The sequence below is a fragment of the Callithrix jacchus genome, chromosome 3 (assembly GCF_049354715.1).
Source record: "Callithrix jacchus isolate 240 chromosome 3, calJac240_pri, whole genome shotgun sequence".
Classification (NCBI taxonomy): domain Eukaryota; kingdom Metazoa; phylum Chordata; class Mammalia; order Primates; family Cebidae; genus Callithrix; species Callithrix jacchus.
In genome coordinates, this window is record NC_133504.1 from 149,060,026 (window position 1) to 149,072,190 (window position 12,165).

Here is a 12,165-nt window from a genome sequence, read left to right on the forward strand (position 1 = left end):
TTTGGGTGGCTATGTGACACTCTTACTGAAACAACAGACTACATTGGGCTTATTATTCCACCTGCTCCTACAATGCCCAACTTTGATGGTCCTTGAGAGACAATGCAGTAACTGGGAGAAGAGAAAGGGTCTATGACCAAAGAAGAATTTACCAAGATAAAACAAGAACTGGAAGCTGAGTATCTCGCTGTTTTTAAGAAGTTTATATCCTCCCATGAAGTCTCTCTTCAGTGGCTTTCTTCTCACCCTGTTCTCAGTAAAGATTGCAACTTTCATGTTTTCCTGGAATATGATCAGGATCTAAGTGTTAGGCGGAAAAATACTAAAGAGATGTTTGGTGGCTTCTTCAAAAGTATAGTGAAAAGTGCTGAAGCATTCCTGTTTACTGGAGTTAAGGAGGTAGATTTCTTCTTTGAGTAAGAGAAGAACTTCCTTATTAACTATTACAATAGGATCAAAGATTCTTGTGTGAAAGCTGACATAATGACCAGATTTCATAAAAATGTTGCCGATGACTATATCCACAATGCAGCCTGCTTACATAGCCTGGCTTTAGAAGAGCCCACAGTCATCAAAAAGTACCTACTGAAGGTTGCTGAGCTCTTTGAAAAACAGGAAAGTAGAGGGTCAAGTCTCATCAGATGAAGATTTAAAGCTAACAGAGCTCCTCCAATACAACATGCTCAACATCAAAGCTGCTACGGATCTCTTAAACAGATACACTAAAGCCCTCATTGATTATGAGAACTCAAACAAAGCTCTGAATAAGGCCTGGTTCAATAGCAAAGATGTCAAGATGGCTGAGGCACACCAGCAGAAGTGCTGCTAGGAATTTGAACAGCTTTCTGGATCTGCAAAAGAAGAACTGATAAATTTTAAATCAAAGAGAGTGGCAGCATTTAGAAAGAATCTAATTGAAATGTCTGAACTGAAAATAAAACAAACATGCAAGGAACAATGTCTCCCTTTTGCAGAGCTGTATTGACTTGTTCTAGAATAACTGATATGCCTTCACTCTATAGAAAAGAAATGAATGTGAAAGAAAGCCAAGCATCACTTGCACTTAAATCATTACCACAGAAGATTTATTAGCTTCAACTTTAGTTTAAATTATATGAAAAAATATTTTGATTTCTATAAATCTTAAAACAAAACCCTATACACTATTGGTGGAAATATAAATTAGTATAACCACTGTGGAGAACAGTTTGAAGCTTTCTCACAAAACTAAAAATAGATAGCATATGATCCAGCAGTCCCACAGCTGGGTACATACCCAAAAGAAAGTAAATCAGTATCAGATCGATCCAAGATGGCTGACCACTAACAGCTCAGGATTGTAGCTCCTAGTGAAAGCCCAGAGAACGAGACGACGCTTTTCGTCACTCACCAATCAGCCGATTCCCAGTGGAGGAGCCCCAAGGATCGCCAGTGCGACTCTTGTGGCCACCGCAGCGGTTTTGCCGGCATCTCAGCGCAGCAGCTCTTCATGCAGAGCCAACGGGACTGCTTCCCCTACTGACCGGAGTTTGGAGCTCCGGGAAGTCAGAGCCGCTTGTTGCGGACTCAAGAGGGAAGCCAGACCAGAGATTCCCGGGCAGAAGAGCACCATCAGTCTTATCGCTGCTATTTAGGCTGCCACTGTGGGTTGCTCGGATCCCAGCACTGGGAATCAATAAGTCGGACGTCGACTCAGAAACCTAATTAGAAAGGTGGTTCATCTACAATGAAGGGAAAAAAACAGCCTAAGAAGGCCGAGTATACTCAAAATCAGAACCCATCAGCAACGGAACAAGCCCTGATGGAAAAGGACTCATCAGCAACCGAACAAGCCCTGATGGAAAAGGACTCATCAGTAACGGAACAAGCCCTGATGGAAAAGGACTGTGTTCCATTATCTGAAGTAGGCTTTAAAAGGTGGATGATAAGAAACTTCTGGGAGTTAAAGGAACTTGTTCTAACCCAATGTAAAGAAACTAAGAACTTGGAAAAAAGGTTCGATGAAATGTTGAAAAGAATAGACAATATAGAGAGGAATACAAATGAACTTATGGAGTTGAAAAATACAACACGAGAACTTAGTGAAATATATACAAGCTTAAACAGCCGAATGGATCAAGCAGAAGAAAGGGTATCAGAGGTCGAAGATCAACTTAATGAAACAAAACGACAAGACAAGAATAGAGAAAAAAGGATAAAAAGGAATGAGCAAAGTCTCCAAGCAATATGGGACTATGTGAAAAGACCTAACATACGCTTGATTGGTGTACCTGAATGTGATGGAGAGAATGAATTCAAGCTGGAAAATACTCTCCAGGACATTATCCAGGAAAATTTTCCTCATTTAGCAAAGCAGGACACTATTCAACCCCAGGCAATACAGAGAACACCACAAAGATATTCCTCAAGAAGACCAACCCCAAGGCACATAATCGTTAGATTCACCAAGATCGAAACGAAGGAGAAAATATTAAGGGCAGCCAGAGAGAAAGATCAAGTTACCCATAAAGGTAAGCCTATTAGGCTTACAGCAGATCTCTCAATGGAAACCCTACAAGCTAGAAGAGAGTGGGGGCCAATATTCAATATACTTAATCAACAGAACTTTCAGCCCAGAATTTCATATCCTGCCAATTTAAGCTTTACATTTGAAGGAAAAAATAAAATCTTTTAGGAACAAGCAAGTACTCAGAGATTTTATTACCACCAGGCCTGCTTTATAAGAACTTCTAAAAGAAGCATTATACACAGAAAGGAACAACCAGTATGACCCTTTCTAAAAATACACCAAAAAGTAAAGAGCATTAACATAAAGAAGAATTTTTATCAACTAAAGGACAAAATAGCCAGTTAATATCAAACGGCAGCAACCCTAAATTTAAATCGACCAAATCTCCCAATCAAAAGATACAGACAAAATCTAACGGTATATCTAAAGATATACATAGACTCAAAATAAAGGGTTGGAAGAAAAAACCGTACCAACAAAATGGAGAGCAAAAATAAATAAATAAAAAGCAGGAGTTGCAATTTTCACATTTGACAAAATAGATTTCAAAGCTACAAGGATACAAGGGTAAAAGGATTAATGTAATAATAAGAGATCTTAACACCCAGATACATAAGACCCATAATGAGATTTAGATTCAATGAGATAGAAAATTGATAACGATATCTGGGACTGGAACTAAGATCCAGAACAAATAAACTCAATAGAGCTCTCCATTTTAAACACACAAAATATACATTATCCACAAAATCTAATGATATATCTAAAGATATACAAAGACTCAAAACAAGGGGATGGAAAAAAACTAACCAACCAAATGGAGAGCAAAAATAAATCAATAAAAAGCAGGAGTTGCAATTCTCAGACTCAATAAAATAGATTTCAAAGCTACAAGGATGCAAGGGTAAAAGGATTAATGCAACAATAAGAGATCTTAACACCCAGATACATAAGACGCATAATGAGATTTAGATTCAATGAGACAACAAATTGATAACGATATCCAGGACTTGAACTCAGAGCCAGAACAAATAAACACAATAGAGGTCTCCATTTTAAACACATAAAATATACATTAACCACTTTAAACACTCAAAATATTGATCGGTCATTATTGAAACCCATTTTAGGAATGAAGTAATATTCCTTTCTCCCTCTTTTTCTTTTTTTCCCCTTCTTTTTCTCTTTTTCCCTCAACAAAAAAAAAAAATAGCCTCACCTTTCAGCTAACATTGTCTTTTGAAGATCACAAAAAAAAGAGTTTCCATATTTAGAAAATTAAAACATAAAACACTCAAAAATTAAAAAAAAAAGAAAGTAAATCAGTATAATGCAGAGATATCTACACTCCCTTGTTTGTTGTAGCTCCATTCATTATAGCTAAGAATTGGAAGCAACCTAAGTGTTTATCAACAGATGAATGGATGTAGAAAATGTGGTACTTACACACAGTGGAGTACTATTCAGCCGTAAAAAAGAATGACATTCAATCATTTACAACAACATGGATGGAACTGGAGATCATTATGTTAAGTGAAATCAGGCAACCACAGAAAGACAAATATCACATGTTCTCACTTATTTGTAGGATTTAAAAATCAAAACAATTGAATTTATGGACAAAGAAAGTAGAAGGATGGTTACCAGAGGCTGGGAAGTCAGGGGAGAGGGGGAAGGTGGGTGTTGTGAATGGATACAAAAAAATAGAACGAATGAATAAGGCATACTATTTGGTTGTACAAGAGGGTGACTATAGTCAATAATAACTTATTTGTACATTTAAAAATAACTGAAAGGGTGTAGTTGGATTGCTTGCAACACAAAGGATTGAGGGGATAAATACCTCATTCTCCATGATGTGATTATTTCACATTGCATGCCTGTATCAAAACATCTTATATACCCCACAAATATATACACCTACTATATAACCATAAAAATTAAAAATAAAAAAGTATGCTGTATTAAAATTTTAGTAACTTTCAGTGATTGTTTTAATTCCTCTTCTAGGTTTCAGTTTCTCTCTTTTTTTAATCCATTTAATTTCCATGGTTGATGCTTTAAAAATGTCTTCAGCCTTTAAATCATAATAAAACATATACATTTTGCTCTTTATAACACTACACACACACACACACACACATACAATTTATATCTCACATTTTATCCTTGTAATGAAAGTTATTCCATTTCTCCTGAGATTTACTTTTAGGATGCTGGAAAATGTATATATATATATCACACTTCATTTAGCTGTATATGAAATGCTACAATACTTTTTTTGTTTTCTTCTTCTTTTATTTTTTTCTTCATTGAAAAAATGTTTTTAGTATGTTCCTCCCTGACCTCTTCAAGGAGAACTACAAACCACTGCTCAAGGAAATAAGAGAATACACAAACAGATGGAGAAACATTCCATGCTCATGGTTAGGAATAATCAATATCATAAAAATGGCCATACTGCCCAAAGAAATTTATAGATTCAATGCTATCCTCATCAAACTACCAATAACCTTCTTCACAAAACTGGAAAAAAACACTTTAAACTTCATATGGAACCCAAAAAGACCCTGCATACCAAAGACAATCCTAAGCAAAAAGAACAAAGCTGAAGGTATCACACTGCCAGACTTCAAACTATACTACAAGGCAACTGTGATCAAAACATCATGGTACTGCTAACAAGACAGAGACATAGACCAATGGAACAGAATAGAGGCCTCTGGAGCAACGCCACACATCTACAACCATCTGATCTTTGACAAAACTGACAAAAACAAGCAATGGAGAAAGGATCCCCTGTTTAACAAGTGGTGCTGGGAAAATTGGCTAGCAATGTGAAGAAAGTAGAAACTGGACCCCTTCCTGTCACCTTACACTAAAATTAACTCCAGATGGATTAAAGACTTAAACATAAGACCTAATACCATAAAACTCCTAGAAGAAAACCTAGGCAAAACCATCCAGGACATAGGCATAGGCAAGGACTTCATGACTAAAACACCAAAAGCAATGGTAACAAGAGCCAAAATAGACAAATGGGATCTAATTAAACTTCAGAGCTTATATACAGCGAAGAAACAATCATTAGAGTGAACCGGCAACCAACAGAATGGGAAAATTTTTTTGCAATCTACCCATCTGACAAAGGGCTAATATCCAGAATCTACAAAGAACTAAAACAGATTTACAAGAAAACAAACAAACAAACCCATCCAAAAGTGAGTGAAGAATATGAACAGACACTTTTCAAAAGAAGACATATATGAGGCCAACAAACATATGAAAAAATGCTCATCATCACTGGTCATTAGAGAAATGCAAATCAAAACACACTGAGATACCAGTCACACCAGTTAGAACAGCAATCATTAAAATATCTGGAGACAACAAGTGCTGGAGAGGATGTGGAAAAATAAGAACACTTTTGCCCTGTTGGTGGGAGTGTAAATTAGTTCAACCATTGTGGAAGACAGTGTGGCAATTCCTCAAGAATCTAGAAATAGAAATTCTATTTGACCCAGCAATTCCATTGCTGGGTATATATCCAAAGGACTATAAATCATTCTATTATAAAGGCACATGCATACGTATGTTCATCATGGCATTGTTTACAATACCGAAGACCTGGAACCAACCCAAATGCCCACCAATGATAGACTGGACAAAGAAAACGTAGCACATATACACCATAGAATGCTATGCAGTCATAAAAAACAATGAATTCTTGTCCTTTGTAGGGAAATGGATGAACCTGGAAACCATCATTCTCAGCAAACTGACACAAGAACAGAAAATCAAATACCACATGTTCTCACTCATAGGCGGGTATTGAACAATGAGAACAAATGGATAGAGAGAGGGGAGCATCACACACTGGGGTTCTTTTGGGGGTCTAGGGGAGTGGGGGGAGGGTGGAGAGAGTTAAGGTGGGGAGAAATGTCAGGTACAGGTAATGGGGGGATGGAGGCAGCAAGCCACCTTGTCATGAATGTACCTATGCAACAATCTTGCATGATATGCACATGTACCCCAGAAGCTAAGGTACAATAAAAAAAGAAAAAAAGAAAAGAAACAGTATCTTTCAGAAAATCATGCAGACGGCTAAAAGATGTATTCCAACCCCATACCAATAATATTATTGCAACTTCACCATTTAGGATTTGCCTGGATGACTAAATGACAAAATAAATAAATAAATGTATTCTCCTGAGTTTATTTTTCAAATGAGTAACCATATTTTACATCATAAAAGGAGCATCTTATTATAGCAAAGCTATAATGTCATCCTTTTTTTCAACTTTTTAATGACAAGTTTTAAAACTCATAAACTCTAATCAAGGAATTTGTTGATGTATTCATTCCTAGTTACAAGGATGTCCTTTAATCATTTAAATGTTTTCTCTTTAAAAAAATAAATAAAAAAAATTAATGGCAGCAATAAAATTTCTCTAATTCTACTTTTGTTGGTATATTGTGCTCCTAAAGACATCATAGATAAAATTAAAATGTAAACAAGGTGGGTAAATATTTGTAGTAAATAAGATCAATCACAATTAATAACTCTTGGAAGAATGTACTGAATTCAGTCAATTCACAAGAAAGAAACAAAAACCCATCGATAACTTATGAGGGATATGTACCCCTTGGAACCAAATGTACATTAAAATAGTATAGTGTTATTTTTTCCTAGCAATTTGATAAAATTAAAATGCCAATATTTATTTTGAATAGGATGCAATAAGTTAGCTGAAGGGAATTTAAATTGGAAGAAGCTCTGTAAAGTACTTTAGCTACATATAGCAAAGTCTTGGAATTGTTCATACTTTTTGATATAGAAGTTCTACTTCTAGTAATTTATCCAAAGGATAAATTGCACAGTAAGTCAAAGTATTATCATAGCAGGTCTCTTTCAAGTTTAAATTATTAAAATTTAAAATGTCTAGTAACCGTATTAGTTCATTTTCACACTGCTGATAAAGACACACCTGAGATTGGGCAATTTACAAAAGAAAGGTTTATTGTACTTACAGCTCCACATGGCTGGGGCGACCTCATAATCATGGTAGAAGGCAAAAAGGAGCAAGTCACATGTTACGTGAATGGCAGCAGGCAAAAAGAAAGCTTGTATAGGGAAATTCTCATTTTTTAGACTACAATCTCATGAGACCCATTCACTGTCTCATGAACAACATGGGAAAGATCCACTCTCATGGTTCAATCATCTCTCACTGGGTCCCTTCCATAACACATGGGAATTATGAGAGCTACGTGATGAGATTTGGGTGGGTACACAGAACCAAACCACATCAGTAACCTAAATGTACAAAATTTGGGAACTAAAGTAAATTTAAAAGAGCCTATATTTGATGAAATGCCATGCAATCACCCCCCATAATCACATTTTCCTAAGACTTAATGCTATGAGTAAATGCCCATAACTCAGTCAGAAGGGAACAAACAAAAACAAACTAATAAAAACAAACAAATACACACCTACCTAGTTTGACTACCTGTATGTTAAGGGGCTCTCTCTCCTGAAAACTTCAGGGAAAATTAAATTATCTTCAATAGATATTAAGTTTTATAATCAGCACAGACTGAATCAGAATATACACATGTAAAAACCTCTGAAAGGGCAGGAGAGTGTCCATGCAACCTGCTACCACCTCTGGAGAGGAAGCCTTCATGTGTTATATCACTGAGATTGGTCACTTACTTGAAAATGTTGGTTAAAATGGGCAATTAAAAAATATAGATAGAAATATGATGACAGAAAAACAGATGATAGGCAACAGATTGATGAATCAATAGATAAATAGAGTCATTCTTTTACCAACCTTGTGATATCTGACTAAGTCTTAGATCTCGTGTCCAGATCTGATTATAGTTTAGTGCCTTTTTATTGATAAACATATACAAAATGTTTAAAATCTGTATTTTTCTATATATACTACTTTAAACCTAGAAAACAACTTAAATTTAGTTGTAAGTATTATAAGTGTAAAATACTTTTTAAATGTTTCCCATTCTTATATTTCAAATATATACATGTGGCTCACCTAATCCTAATTTGACAGCAATTTCTTTTTGGTGACTTCCAGTATTGTGTCTTTCCACAGCTTTCATGTTAGCCTTCAAAAATACAGCAATTCCATTTCTTTATCCAGTTGTATTTCATTAGTTTACAGAAATTTAAATTTTTTTGAAATAAGGTCTCACTTTGTTGCCCAGGCTGGAGTGCCATGGCACAGTCACAGCTCACTGCCACCTTGAACTCCTGAGCTCAAGTAACTCTCCTTCCTCAGTCTCCATAGTAGCTGGGACTATAGGCATATGCCAGCATGCCTGGGTAATTTTTTATATTTTTACTTGAGATGAGGTCTTGTGATATTGCCCAGGCATGTCTTGAACTCCTGGCCTCAAATGATTCCTGCCTTTGCCTCCCCAAATCCTGGAATTATAGGCATGACCCACAGTGCCTTTCCAAAAATTTAAATTTAAATTTATTTTATACCAAAATGTCTAAATTGTATGACATTAGCTTAGTGGTAAAGTCATATAGAGAGGAAGATGAAATGAGGAAACAATTACAATTTAAGTAATGCAGTGCTAAAAAGTGGAGAAAAAGAAAAGCAAGACTAAACACCACTTTAATAGCTGAGTAAACACAAAAAGTCATCATGGAACTTAACTTCAATGCATGTTTAATTCTGAAAAATCTGCTATTACCTACAATACAGAGATTAACAGTTAAGAAATCTATAGCTACATATTCTTTTGCAAACAGTATTTACTCTATGTTGCAAACAGCTGAAGTGTCTTTTCCAAGTTCAATGAAAAGACTATGAGATATAATTCAGGAAAATTTCTACTGTTTTGGTTTTCTGCATATCATTTCTAATAACCTTGTAAATTGTCTCAATATGATATGTCTTGGGAATTTTAAAACACGTGTTGCCTCTATTTGTAGCCCCCTCAGAATTCCCCACAGATAACATGACCTTTAATCTAGCTCTATATAGTAAACTCCAAGTAGAAGAGATGGACATGATTAGAAGGGACAGATGGAATTCTCACAAAAAGGTTGGCTGGGATTTCATTAAGCTTTCATTGATGGTTCTACCCTCCATATTCATGTCAAAATGTAATTCCCAGTGCAGTAGTTTTAAGAGAAGGAACCTTTCAGGTAGTGACTAAGTCTTAAAAGCAGAGACCTCATACATCAAATAATGGGCTCCTAAACAGCCTGCAGAAGCAGCCTCTCTTGCTCTTCCACACTTATGTGATGATGCAGCATTCCTTCCCTCCAGAAGATACAGCACCAACAGCGTACCATCTTGGAAGCAGAGACCAGGTGCTTACCAGACACCAATCTTTCTGGCATTTTGATATTAGACTTCCAGAAATCCAAGATAAATTTCTATTTTGTAGACATTATCTAGTCTCAGGTATTTGCTATTACAGACCAACAGATGAAGAGAGCTTGCTCTATTGCTGAGTGCCCAAATAGGAATTTTGTTTTAGGTTGAACAATTTGGGAGAGTCCAATTTAGACTAAAATAGTTTTAGTCTAAATTTTAAGTCTAAAATAGTTTTTTAACTCAGGTACTTAAATGAAATATAGGTGTGCTGCAAGCTATTGGTGACTATACAATTTTTACAATTCTTTTTGCAATCACAAATTTACCATAGTTAAAATTATATTTGATTACTATTTGTGTGGCTTTCTTTCTAAACACAATTGGAACAAAATTCTCCATCGGTTTCTCATATTTCCCTATGTCTTGTAAGCAGTGTTACTAGAAGATATTTTCTGGACTATCTTTTGAAGGATGTTTCACAGTAAGCACCATGGAAAATGGAAATATTATCTACCTCAGAGGCAGAGGACAGGTTTGTCTTCTGTGCAGGATAATAAAAATCATGTCTCCTTTAAAAGCAAATATTAGTCAAGTTTGCTTTTAGTCATCTTATAAAACATTGGGGTTTCTTAAGCATGAGGTTTCTCAATTGTGATACAAACACAGTGGGCACAACATCCACCTTGAACCATCTATACATTTTTCCTGTCGGGCTTAGTTGGGGACAGAGTAAGGGAATCAAAAAAAAAAAAAACATGAAATTCAGGCTACCTGCTGTGCCAAGGGTAATACAATCCTTTGTCTTTGTACAAAAATAAAATCCCTTGTCTGCTGGTGAGATCTATGAAATGGTGCCAGGCTAACTTGTTAACTTACAGGTAGGACAAAATCTCAGACCCTTCATAATTCTCGATAAACTCCTAAATTTAAAATTAATATTTTTGCACATATGACCTCAAGTGCTTTGAGAGAGTGATCTGTGTTCGTAATACCTCTTAATATTGCCAGGTTGTCACTATAAATATATGGATTCAGAAGTTTCCTAATTTTAGTATAACAGATTCCCTAAAATGTGACCTTCAAAAACATGTTTTTTTTTTTAACTTATATTATTTTCCAGTAAGAGACCTGGACTTCAGAGGAATCATCTATTCACTTTCAGAGTCTTGTGGATTTTTATATCTTCAGCATTCAGAGATAGAATTAGCAAAAAGAGCTAGTTTGACCATTATTATCTGTGTCAACTGCAGAGGAACTGTCATCTAGCTCATTTCACTGAAAACTTTTCTTTCTGATTCCTGTTCAGTTCCCTGGAAAGATATGTATGGTTTGTTTTAAAATGTTCCTTTCTTTTGTCAAGGCATATATCCACTGCTAAAATATAAAATACCTCTTTCACTATATTTAACTTTTATTCTCCATATTCCTTGGGAAATTAGCTAAGCCTACAGATGTGAATATCAAGATTGGGTATGAATCATGTGGGTGTTCTATTAGAAGCTTTCACAAATCTTAAACTGATTCACCTTCAACCACAAGCTTCTCACCTATACTCCTGCTATAGCAGCTTAATTCATCTCTGTGTATTAGTCAGGGTTCTCCAGGAAAGAGAACCTATAGGATAGAGATAGAGATAGATAAAGAGGAATATATTCATTATTAAGAATTGGTTTGTACAGTTATGAAGGATGAGATGTCCCACTATCTGCCATCTGCAAGGTGGTAGGCCCATGAAAGCCAATGGTACAGTTTCATTGTACCATTGTACACCAAGCCTGAAGACCAGAGAACCAGGGTTCCGGTGGTATAAGTTACAGTTGTCATCTAAGGCTCAAGAACGAGGAGAGCCAATGCTTGTGGACAGGAGAAGATGGATGACCCTGTTCAAGCAGAGAAAGTAAATTTATCTTTTTTCTATTTTTAAATTTTATTTGGGCTTTCAGTGGATTGGATGATGCCTATCTGCATTGGTGAGGGCCACTTTCTTTACTTAGTCGACTTATTCAAATGTTAATCTCTTCCAGAAATTCCTTCATATTAACACCAAGAAATAATGTTTTACCAACTGTCTGGGATTCCTTAGCCCTATCAGCTTAACATGTAACATTAACTGCCACCTCTTGATTTCACTATTACCTTTCAACAATCTTCTACAAATAGCCACCAAAGTAATTTCAAACACAATTGTACCGTAAAATATTCTGTAACTAAAATCATTGTTTTGGATATATATTCTCTAAATCTTAAATTGCCCCTAATCAATAAATGTATGCAGTATGTTAAGTCTATTCA

General features: G+C 35.7%; 1 pseudogene; it reads left to right on the forward strand.

Moving 5' to 3' along the window:
* Positions 1–102: 102 nt before the first annotated feature.
* On the forward strand, positions 103–1,004 carry LOC100414486 (sorting nexin-5 pseudogene; annotated as a pseudogene).
* Positions 1,005–12,165: the final 11,161 nt, after the last annotated feature.